This window comes from Lithobates pipiens, unplaced genomic scaffold, assembly GCF_037356315.1.
Source record: "Lithobates pipiens isolate NorthernLeopardFrog02 unplaced genomic scaffold, aLitPip1_a1.2 Scaffold_8, whole genome shotgun sequence".
NCBI classification, from domain to species: domain Eukaryota; kingdom Metazoa; phylum Chordata; class Amphibia; order Anura; family Ranidae; genus Lithobates; species Lithobates pipiens.
This window is the reverse complement of record NW_027507903.1, coordinates 444,766,272-444,779,572: the sequence shown is the minus strand read 5'-3', so window position 1 is coordinate 444,779,572 and position 13,301 is coordinate 444,766,272.

Here is a 13,301-nt window from a genome sequence, read left to right as displayed (position 1 = left end):
ACAAATACTTACTGACTGCACGCACTGATTATCAGATACGCACACACAAGCACAAACCGAAGAGCAGTAGCGATCTGAATCACTAATCTGAAAAGCGCGAATCGTCTCTCCCCAAACTTCTACTAACACGAGATCAGCAGAAGGAGCCCAAAGGGTGCCGGACGTGATGCTGAACTTCCCTTTTCTAGTCCCGCCGTACACGGCTTACGTCACCGCGTTCTTGGCAACCGCAAATTCTGACAACTTGGTCCCTTGTATGCAACAGTTTCGGACAAAATCTGTCAGACAAAATCCGTCGGACAAAATCCAACGGATTTGGTTGTCAGAATGTCCGACCGTGTGTACAAGGGCTAACCCTTATAGAGGTACTATATTGCATATGAATGCAAAACATTAGATATATTTGGTTGCCAACTACAGGGTTTTGGGTGATTTGCCAGCTGGGTTCTACAATTGTTCCTGCAGCAAGATCTGTGGCAGGAAAGGGGTTAAAGTCACTGTTCCCAATCAGAAGCTAAAGTGTCCTTGGGTTTGTAAGGGGATAAAAAAAAGAAGAGGGGAACAAAAATGTATTTGGGGAGGGGTAGGTTAGGGAGCGTTAGACAGAAGGATGGAGAAGCTTGGGGGGGGGGGGGTGTTGGGCAGGGTGGTGTGGAAGGGGTCTAAAAGGAAGGGAAATGAAAGTGATAGTTAGTAGAGCAACAAGGTACCAATGGTGAATGGTACCTATACTCTCGTCCCTGTGTCCTAAATTTCAAGTATCAGCAGTAAAACTGATGCCAATTCGCCTGTGGGCTCTGGCAGACTTTTTCTTCCCAAAAGGCCAGCGGACTTAGAAAGAAGTCTGGACTCAAAATTATCCGCCAGTCTATGTGCTAGTCTGCCAGACTTTTCAAATGAACGGACTTGCCCACACGCGGAGTAAAGTCCGTTCATTTTGAACGTGACTCCAGATAGATGGGACTAGCAAAGGAAGTCAATGTCGCCGCCTGCATCAGCGAGATTGACACCTCGCTAGCCCCGTCGCCTGTTATGGATTTTAACCACCTCAATACAGTGCAATTACACCCCCTTCCTGACCAGACCAATTTTCAGCTTTCAGCGCTCTCACAGTTTGAATGACAATTACTCAGTAATGCAACACTGTGCCCATATGAAACTTGCGTCCTTTTTTCCACACAAATAGAGCTTTCTTTTGGTGGTATTTAATCACTAGTGGGTTGTTGTTTTTTTGTGCTATCAATAAATATAAACTTAAATTGTGTGAAAAAAATGTATTTTTCTTTGTTTCTGTCATAAAATTTTGCTAATTAGTAATTTTTCTTCATAAATTTTGGCCAAAATTTATACTGCTACATATCTTTTTTTAAAATAACCCAAATTAGTGTATATTATTTTGTCTTTGTGAGAGTCTACAAACTATGGTGCCAATCACTGAAAATTGATCATATCTGATCAGGCCTTCAGTACATCAGGTGTACCTCATTTCTTGAGACACTAACAAGTCAGAAAAGTACAAATACCCCCAAAATTTTAGAAAGTAGACATTCCAAGGTATCAAGTAAGTAGCATGGTGAGTTTTTTTAAGTTGTCATTTTTTTCCCACAATTCTTTGCAAAATGACGATTTTTTTTTTATTTATTTTTTTTACAAAATTGTCATATTATCAGGTTATTTCTCACACACAGCATATGCATACAACAAATTACACCCCAAAATACATTCTGCTACTCTTCTCGAGTATGGTGATACCACATGTGTGAGACTTTTACACAGCCTGGCCACATACAGAGCACCAACATTGAAGTAGTACCTTCAGGCGTTCCACAAGCAAAAATTACACATCTCATTTCAAAGCAACCTATGATACTTTTGAAGGCCCTGGAGTAACAGGACAATGGATTTGCCCATAAAATGACCCCATTTTGGAAAGCAAACACCCAAACGTATAATCTGTGAGGCATAATGAGTCTTTTGAATGGTTCATTTTTCTCCAGAAGTTTTTGGAAAATTTGGAAAAAAATGAAAACGCTTTTTTTTTTACACAAAGATGTCAAATAAGATATTTCTTACACAAAGCATGTATATAGCAAAGATTACACCCCAAAACACATTCTGCTACTCCTCCCAAGTATGGCAATACTACATGTGTAGGACTTTTGCACAGCCTGGTCACACAGAGAGGCCGAACATTGAAGTAGTAGCTTCAGGCGTTCTAGGAGCATAAATGACACATCTCATTTAATTCCTACCTATCACACTTTTGAAGGTCCTTGAGCACCAGGACAATGGAATTACCCCCAAAATGACCCCATTTTGAAAAGCAAACACCCCAAAGTATATTCTATGAGGCCTGGGCTGCAAATAGGTACTCGGATACTCTGATGGGCTGCAGATAGGTACTCTGGTACTCTGATGGGCTGGTTGCACGGCAACTTATATAGACATAAGGGGCAGGGTCACCAGGGGATGTCACATGGTGACCCTGCCCCTTATGATGTCACAGTCCCGGGGGATGCTTGGGCTGTAACATTATAATGGGCGGGTCACCATGTGACATCACCCGGTGACCCCTCCCCTTATGCCTATATAAGTCGCCATGCAACGCATCCCTGGCATTACGGCCGGAGAGGTCGTCGTGTCAACATCAGAAGGAAGAAGAAGAAGGAAGAAGAAGAACAACAAGAACAAGGCGGCTGCGACAGCGACGAACGAGAAGACCGGGCCAACGCTAGTAAAAGAGCTGGAAGAAGATAGCGGAGGCCCGGCAGAAGAACCGAAAAGCGGAACAAGACTCCCAAAGTCGGAACAAGACTCCCAAAGTCGGAAGAAGACCCCCAGTCGGCAACGATGGAGAAAGCCGGGCTCCTCCTCTAGTAAAAGAGCAGAAGATAGCGGAGGAGCCCGGCGAGAAGACCCCCGAAGTCGGAAGAAGACCCCCGGAGCTGTCTAATAAACTACGTTAAAAAACTGTGTTTTGTTTTTATTTTATTAACACTTTTTTCCTCAGGTGAATGGGTAGGGGTACCATGTATCCCATATTCATTCACATAGGGGGGGGCCTGGATATGGGGGCCCCCTTATTAACCGGGTCATGACCAGCGCACGCCGATTAACGTCGGCAGAATGGCACGGGCAGGCATATTGGCGTACAGGTACGTCCAATCTCTAATGCCCCCCTGCCATCGCGAGCACGCTGCCGGTGGTGCGCTCATGTGCTGGTCAGGACCCCCGTGAGTCCGGTCGCGGGTCCCGCAGACTTGATCACCACGGCATACCCACGATCGTCTCACGGGGCAGCTGAACAGAGAGATGTCATTGTAAACGGCATCTCACCGTTCTGCCTAGCAACTAGTGACGCTGATCTCTGCTCCATGTGATTGGAGCAGAGATCAGTGTTCACTAAATGAAAGCCCAGCCCCCAACAGTTAGTAACACACCCCTAGGAACACTTAACTCCTACCATGCCACCCACTGGTTAACCCCTTAACTGCCAGTGTCATTTACACAGGAATCACTGCATTTATATAGCAGTGATTGCTATATAAATGACAATGGTCCCAAAAATGTCTGATGTGTCCGCCATAATGTCACAGTCACAATAAAAATCGCTGATCGCCGCCATTACTAGTAAAAAGAAAATTATTAATAAAAATGCCATAAAACTATCCCCTATTTTTGTAAATGCTATAACTTTTGCGATTTTTTTTACCAAAAATATGTAGAAGAATACATATCGGCCTAAACTGAGGGAAAAAAAAATTTTTTTTATATATTTTTGGGGGATATTTATTATAAAAAAAAGTAAAAAATAATGCGTTTTTTTCAAAATTGTCGCTCTATTTTTGTTTATAGCGCAAAAAAATAAAAACCGCAGGGGCGATCAAATACCAACAAAAGAAAGCTCTATTTGTAGGAAAAAAGGACGTAAATTTTGTTTGGGAGCCACGTCGCATGACCGCGCAATTGTTAGTTAAAGTTCTGGTCTGGTCTTTGACCAGCAAAATAGTTCGGGGCTGAAGTGGTTAAAGGAGTTCTGATAAACCCCCCCGCCCGCAGACCCCGACAACCAACAGCCAGGGTTGTCAGGAAGAGGCCCTTGTCCTCATCAACATGGGGACAAGGTGCTTTTGGGTGGGGGCTGCAGGGCCTCCCCTCCCCAAAGCACCCACCCCCCCCATGTTGAGGGCACGCAGCCTGGTATGGTTCAGGAGGGGGGGTGCTCGCTTGTCCCCACCCCCTTTCCTGACCGGCCAGGCTGCATGCATGGATAAGGGTCTGGTATGGACTTTGGGGGGTCCCCACGCCATTTTTTCGGCATAGGGGCTCCCCTTAAAATCCATACCAGGCGACGGGGCTAGTGAGGTGTCAATCTCGCCGATAGAGTCGGCGACATTGACTTCCTTTGCTAGTCCAGTCTACCTGGAGTCACATTCAAAATGAACGGACTTTACTCTGTGTGTGGGCAAGTCCGTTCATTTGAAAAGTCCGGTCGTGTGTGGGTGTGTGTGGGCAAGTCCGCTTGTTCGCAAAGTCCGCCGGATAGTCCAATCGTATGTACGCGGCATGAGAAATGTTCTTAATTCTACCCTCAGGATATCTGTGGATTATTACTTAAAATACTATTTTCGATCCCGTCTTCAGACTGACTGACTGTATTATGAACGGCTCCCTAGAAACTTTAAATCTCTGGACAGGATCACCATATATGGATCAAGGACCCATCCTCTCTTCCACAATGCCAACAAAGCTCTGACTTAGATATGGAGATTTTGTGGAGTAAGGTTGGTGTCCTGAACCACCTTGAATATTTTTTATAGCCATTCTCTTGAACTCAAACATTGAGGGACCCCTTGTGGACTCTTTGGTTGATGGTTGTCTATTTATCTGCTAAAAGCTCTGTGCCTAAGTCCTGTTCCAAGGTCCTACACACCAACCTGGAGTTTTCTAAATGGTCATTAAAGTGAAATTTGTAGATGTCAGATATGAGATGGTTCTGTGGCCCCTTCTCTGAACAATGAAATTTGAAATGCATTAGGGGGCGTGCGAGAAATGGGCACCCCTCTGATATAGTCAGAAAATTATGTATTTGGAAGTAAGACCAAAATGGAAAGGTCCCCATATTTGAGATCTCAGACAGTGTGGTTAGATTCAGAAATCAGCCTTTCCTGGGGAGGGCCATTCTGCTACCAAGAAAGTTTGAGTCATGCCCAGTAATATTGAAGGTTTATAGTTTATTTAACCACTTCCCTACCAGGCCATAGTAAAGTGACGTCATTGAATTTGTGAGGGGATATCTGGATGATGCCTGCAGATAGAGGCATCGTTCAGACATCATTATTTCCAGCCAGCGATTCTGTGCACCATAAGAATGATCATAGTGGCAGTTCCACCACTTGATCGTTCTTATAAGCAATGGGAGGGGACTCCCCTCCCACCACCATCCGCTGCTTCTCCGGGCTCTCCCGTGCCATCGGAGGCCCTGGAGAAAGAATTGGCTGGCGTCGGATGACTACAATAGAGATTTCCAGTGACCAGATGGTCACCAGTCATCTCTATGACCATTGTCAATAATACCCTGCCTCTCTCCATAAGAGGACCTGTCACATAGATTCCTATTACAAGGGATGTTTACATTCCTTGTCATAGTAATAATCACTATTGAGGACTGCTTTTTCATTGAACATTTAAATTGTGGTATCTTTATAGCAGTAACTATTACTATATTTTTTTCACTGTATTTTGATGGTTATTTGCCTCAGTTTCATTACTAAGGCTCTTCTCACTATCATTGGGAAGCTGAATGAATGTATTTATTTATTTATTACAGAGAAGTTGAATTAATTAATTTATTTATTTAGTTTCTATATTCTAAATAAGAGCCTTATATGAAATTGGCAAATGGCAGGACAGTTTTGCACAAGAACAGGGACAGCCACAGTGAACTACTGGACAATTTTATTTGCTGGTCAAACTGGGTTTGATAAAAATATGAAAAAACATGCATCATTTCTAAAATTGCCTGAGAAATGTCCCATTGTTTAAAATTTAAATGAATCAGATTACGTCAAGCTAATTGTAAAGGAAAAAAAAACATTGCAGCCAAACACAGTATGCACTGCCAGTGTATGCTGTCACTGAGATTGTCCATCAAAATAGTACTGTTTCATAGCCCATGTACAGCTGTAAAGTGATATTAACGGCTGTTTTCTTTTGTTTTGTTTTTTAATAACAAACATGTTATACTTACCTGCTCTGTGCAATGGTTTTGCACAGAGCAGCCCAGTTCCTCCCCTTCTCGAGTCCCCTGCCAGTGCTCCTGGCCCATCCCCTTGCCAAGTGCTCCTATAGCTATTATGGCACTCATGCGTGCTAGCTCCTGAGCTTCCTTGGTGTGTTCATAAGACAGACAGAGCGTGGTTCAGACCTGCTCCCTGCTACATACCTCCTGGCTGTGATTGACAGCAGCGAGAGCCAATGTACATTTCTGGATCGAGATCAGGCTCAGGTAACTATTAAAATTATTTCACGCTGGGGCTCTTTGCAGGCGCTATAGCGCTAAAAACAGCATCTGCAAAGTGCCATGAAAGAGCTGCTGCTGTCTCTCCAATGTGAAAGCCCAGAGGGCTTTAACACTGGAGTGGTGCCCTGGCAGAATGCTAAAAAAACAACCTGCTAGCGGCCGAATAGCACCGCTAAAACAATGGCAAAACAGCGCAAAAAATAGCGCCGCTTTACTGCTGGCACCAGCAGTGTGAAAGGGGTCTTAAGGAAGCTAGGGGGATGCTGAACACAGAAGGTAAAAAAACCTTCAGCCTTTACAACCACTTTAAAGCATCCCCCAAGCATGTTATTTAAAGTGGGACTAAACTCTCTCAGCCATGACTATACTTCCATAATAAGGGAGCCTTCTTCAATCTCACCTCATTGCCTAGAGTCACATCTACTGAGCCAAAGAGATGTGTTTTCATGGTAAGTGCATGTATCCTAAGAAATGTTTAATGCCACATACACACGACCGGACTTACCGGCAAAAAAGGTCCGATGGAATCATTTCATCGGATATTCCAATCATGTGTGGGCTTCATCTGACTTTTTTTTCAAAAATTCTGACGGACCTAGAAATAGAACACGTTTTAAATCTTTCCGACGGAATCAATTCCTATTGGGAAAACCATTTCTCTGTATGCTATTCCGACGGACCAAAAACGACGCAAGGGCAGCTATTGGCTACTGGCTATTGAACTTCCTTTTTCTAGTCCCATCGTACATGTTGTACATCATCGCGTCTAAACAAACGGACTTTGTTGTGATCGTGTGTAGGCAAGTCCATTTCAGCGGAACTCTGTTGGGACTCCGTCAGAAAGACCGTCAGAGTTTATTCTGATGGAAAAAACGGTTTTGTGTCCGCGGCATAAGTGTTACAGATATCTTTATCACAAGGAGTGCAATACTACCCCTAACAATGCCTCCATCTGACATTCTCCCCAGAAGACAAGTATCATCCTAAATCTGAAACTATTCAGGGACAGCATGAATTTGATGGACTGAGATACCCACTTAGAGGTAGCATTATTGAAAGCCTGCTACTATGCAGTAGTGGAAATGTTTTTGGCTGTAGGTAAGCATGATATCATATACAGATCAGTGCCCTATTGCTGCTTCTCATCTTGTGACGACAGAAAGTTATAACATTGAAACAGTCCCACTGATTGATGGCTGGGAGAGGGGAGACCAGGGAAATGTTTTCCTTGCCTGCAGTAGAATAATTGCATGTTTTCCAAGATGGTTCTCTCAGATGTCAGGTTTCAGCAGTAGTGAGCCCTTGTAGAACAATAATCTAGAATATCAATTCAATATAGATGGCGCTGAGCAATTCCTACATAAATATATGTGACACGTTCTTCAAACATGTTTGCTGTATCCCCAATATGGCTTCTTGCAAACTGCAAACGGGACTTCTTATGGCTTTCTTTCAACAATGGCTTTCTTCTTGCCACTCCAGATTTGTGGAGGGCACGCCTAATAGTTGCCCTGGACAGATTCTCCTACCTGAGCTGTGGATCTCTGCAGCTCCTTCAGATAAAAGTAATGGATGGCTGCACACTGAGGTAGTGATGAATATCTTGTAAAATCCATAAGAGAGGTAGACGTAGACACGTTTCACACAGCACGGCTGTGCTTATTTATTACTCTGAAATGTTTCACTGACATCCCTTAAATAGGGCTCCCCCCCTCATGTAAAACATAGGTGAGGACGACGTCAGTGGAACATCTTAAATTAACTCTCAGCTGTACACCTTGTTCATAGAACAATGGAATCACATGAAGTCAAACAGAACTTTGGCTACTACATGCTGAGAGCAACAACGACATAGACATACACAGACATCATAGCCAGTCAAAAGAAGGAAAAGGGAACGTGGGAGGGACCAAAAGAAAACAATTTATGTCTAAATAAACATCACATCTATTGTCCCTGCCTGGCACTATAGACACTCTATATGAATTACAGAAATAAGAAGTACACATATGATAAAGGCAATCAATTATTATAGTGCTGACTGCATAGAATTTAATTATATTGTTGAAAACCACAAATAATATGAGTCAACATAAAATTATTAGAAAAGAAAAAAAGGAAAAAAGAAATAAAAAAAAAAATGGACAAAGAAATAAAAATGAAAAAAAAATGGAAAAAAATTGAAAAAACACCCACACATATTATGTCTCGATTACTAAATTATCATTAATGAATTGTTAACCTATGTGTGTATTGAAACAAACTTTATCTGAATGGAAAACATGCGCCACTTTACAGGCATACTATAGATTTTTCATGTTCGTGTCCTATAGACTTTAACGGTGTTTGCACGTTCAAATAAATTTTTTGCCTGTTCGCATGTTCTGGTGCAAACCGAACGGAGGGTGTTCGGCTCATCCCTAATGTTAATGTACAGTCCTATGAATCAAACACACATTATATATTTAAAACATTTTTGCAAATATAAATGACTGTATGCCTCTTGTGTTTCGCACAACAATTCATAAGTGACTGTGAAAGAAAATCACAGTGAAAACTCATACACAATACAAATTACGCTTAAAGTGGATGTAAACCTGATTCGTGAAAATTTAGCACATATATCTGCAGTGTTTTCTATTTTCTCTGCAAAGCCCTATGTGACATAGCTTTCTCCTGCTCCCTTCTTCTGTCATCAGCCTGATAACTTCTGACAAATTCTCCATCACCTGAGATAAAAGCAGCCTGAGTTTTGTGGGAAGTATGCTATGAATAGATTAGCAATGTGCTGAACTATTCAATGAACAGCTCTGAAAGTCTCTACGTATGAGGAGGGGGTGTGTGCCTCTCCCCCAATCAGCTGTCTTGGCTGTATGCCCAGGCTTCACTAAAGTGCTGAACAGGAAGGGGAAATCTCCTAACAGGATCTGAACTTTCTAAAAGAATATAGCAAGCTGAAGGCAGCAGATATACATGTAGAACTTATGCAGGGAGAATTGTTTCATCTCTGTGTATCATCTGAGGCTGTTCACTTCACTGGATACATGTGAGGGTTTACATTAGGGATGAGCTTCGTGTTCGAGTCGAACGTACGTTCGACTCGAACATTGGCTGTTCGGCCGTTCGGCGAATTCCGAGCGTTTGGGCCGTTCGCGTCAAAATTCGAGTGGCGCAGTGCATTGCTGGCTCATGATTGGCCAAGCATGCACTGTGACCCCGCATGCTTGGCCAATCGTAGCGGCAGCAGCGAGGAGAGCCATGATTGGCCACAGGCATCCTGCCTGTGGCCAATCATAGCTCAGGCTGTGTAGTGCACGCCCCACACTATATAAGGCCGCCTTTGAGGCGGCCTCGTGTAGTGTGTTAGCATCTGAAGCAGTGGGTGTTCTGTGTACCTTCAACACAGTACACACCGATCGTTTTTGGCTAATTTCCTATCTTGCTGCTGTGTAGTGGTTGTTGTCTGTGCCTTGACCGAAGTATACAAAACTATATTCACCTCACCTATATAGCTAGTGATCTAGCTTTAACCACTTAACAACTGCCCATTGCCGATTAACGGCTTCAGGGCGGTTGTTTAACTCTGAGAGGCCGTTAATTAACGGACTCCCAGAATTCAGCACTCGCGCGCCCCCTAGGGCGCGCACTCGAGAGCATCCGTGACCGCCGGGTCCACAGGACCCGGCGCATCACGGATCACGGTAAACGGAGTGATCACTTGTAAACAAACCGGTGTCATGTTATGACGCCGGTTCCTCCCTCCCCTCTCTGTACCGATCGGTACAGCGGAGGGGAAGGAGATCGGTGTCAGCAGCGATGTGGGCTGCATCTGCAGTGCCCACATCGCTGCTCACCGAATTTAACCCCTCAATTCCCTGCCAATACTCTGCAATACCAGTGCATACTCTGCAGTACCCTGCCATTACTCTGCAGTACCCCGCCATTACTCTGCAGTACCCCACCATTACTCTGCAGTGCAGTACCCTGCCATTACTCTGCAGTACCCTGTCATTACTCTGCAGTACCCCCCATTACTCTGCAGTACCCTGCCATTACTCTGCAGTACCCCCCATTACTCTGCAGTACCCCCCAATACTCTGCAGTACCCGCCATTACTCTGCAGTACCCCGCCATTACTCTGCAGTGCAGTACCCTGCCATTACTCTGCAGTACCCTGCCATTACTCTGCAGTACCCCCCATTACTCTGCAGTAACCCCCATTACTCTGCAGTAACCTGCCATTACTCTGGAGTACCCCCCAATACTCTGCAGTACCCTGCTATTACTCTGTAGTACCCCGCCAATACCCCGCCAATACTCTGCAATACCCTGCCATAAATTGCCATACCCAGCCATACTCGGAGATACCCAGCCATACTCGGTGATACCCTGAAATACCCAGCCATAGACGCCCCCCACCCCTCACCGCCCTCCGGTGCTTCTACCAACTCGCCAGTACGATCAAAGCCAGAATCTTTTTTTTATTTTTTATTTCAGGCTTCCCAGCCTAGAGGTGAGATGTGGGGTCATATTGACCCCCAGATTTCACTGTAAAGAGGACCTGTCACCCCATATTCCTATTATGTTTACATTCCTTGTAATAGGAATAAAAGTGATCAAAAATATATTTTTGGGGAAAAAAATGTCAAACTAAAATAAATAAAGTAAAATGAACAATAAAAAAAAAAATTTAAAGCGCCCATGTCCCCATGTGCTCGCATGCAGAAGCGAACGCATGCGTAAGCCCCGCCCACATATGAAAACGGTGTTCAAACCACACATGTGAGGTATCGCCGAGAACGTTAGAGCGAGAGCAATAATTCTAGTCCTAGACCTCCTCTGCAACTCAAAACATGTAACCAGTAAAAAAAAATTTAAGCGTCGCCTATGGGGATTTTTTAAGTAGCGACGTTTGGCGCCATTCCACGGGCATGTGAATTTTGAAGAGTGACATGTTTGATATCTATTTACTCAGCATAACTTCATCTTTCACTTTATGCAAACATTGGGCTAACTTTACTGTTTTTTTTGTTTGTTTTTTAAGCACAAAACTGTTTTTTCGCCCCAAAAAACGCGTTTGAAAAATTGCTGTGCAAATACCGTGTGAGATAAAAATTTGCAACGACCACCATTGTATTCTCCAGGGTCTTTTGGTATGCATATGCTGTGTGTGTGAAATAAACTGATAATATGACAATTTTGTGGAAAAAAAAAAAAAAAAAAGGACTTCAGGTGTGATCAATTTTCAGATATTGGCACCATAGCTTGTGGACTCTATAACTTTCACAAAGACCAAATAATATCCACCAATTTGTACTTATTTTTACCAAAGATATGTAGTAGTATGAATTTTGGCCAAAATTTATGAAGAAAAAATTACTAATCTGCTAAATTTTATAACAGAAATGAAGAAAAATTCATTTTTTCGCAGAATTTTCGGTCTTTTTTCTTTTATAGCACAAAAAATAAAAAACTGAGAGGTGATTAAATACCACCAAAAGAAAGCTCTATTTGTGTGAAAAAAAGGACAAACATTTCCTATAGGTCCAGTGTTGCATGACTGAGTAATTGTCATTCAAAATGTGAGGGCACCGAAAGCTGAAAATTGGTCTGGTTATTAAGGGTGTTTAAGTGCCCAGTGGTCAAGTGGTTAATAATAGAGCTTGCAGTCAGTAGTGTTAGGAGATAGTGCGTACTGTCTGCGTGCTCTGTACCCAGTACATACCGCTATAATATAGGGCAGGCCCCTACTTTCAAACATCCAACTTACAAACATCTCCTACTTGCAAACGCAAGGAGACAGCAGCAAGTGAGATGAAAAAAGATGGACGACAAAACAAATTATACAGGGGTGATAACCCTTCCCTATGTTTTCCAAAAAGCTTAAAAATAGTTTTTTTGACTGGAGCTACACTTTAAAAATGTACCGGTTGAAAATTACAAACAGATTCAACTTAACACAACAAACCTACACAGTCCCTGTCTTGTTTGCACCGCCTGTATACTGCTGTTCTGAGTATATAGGGCCTAGGGGCCACACGCATTTCCTTTTTTTAATATGGGTACGGGGTTCCCCTTAATATGCGTACAAGACCCAAATAGGCTGGTAATGGGCAGGGAGGGCTACCCATGCCATTTTTCTCAATGATTTTCAACCATATTGCAGGAACCAGATATAACATTAAAACCGCAAGCAGTTTTAAATGGTGTTATTTCCGTTTAATGTCATTTTGTGCAGGGACTGTTCTAAACACGGGAAACACGTGGCACTTCACAGGCATACTACAGACACCCCCCAGGCACCATATTTAAAGGAATATTTCACTTTTTTTTTTCACTTTAATCGTCATTAAAATCAGGGCAGTTTTTAAAACTTTTTTTGCAGTGACCCATGTCCCCTGAGGCAGGAGGCAGGTCCCCAAACCCTTTTTAGGACACTATCTTGCATATTAGCTGTTAAAATTAGCACTTTCCATTTTGAACGTTTGAGTCCCATAGACTTCAATGGGTTTCGAACGTTCGTAACGAACGCGGGGGTCGTTCGCAAGTTCTGGTGCGAACCGAACCAGGGGGTGTTCGGCTCATCCCTAGTTTACATCAACTTTAATCTCCAAGTGAAAAAAAGTCCAGCAAACATGTATTTTCTGGTGAGCATAAGTAGTGAAGAGTCAGCACTGTGTCAATAAATGGTTCCCCTTTCCAGGGTTTCCAAAAGCATCCAGCGAGGACCAAGACTGATAAACACACAATGCTTACCAAACACCCATGGCCCCCCTAC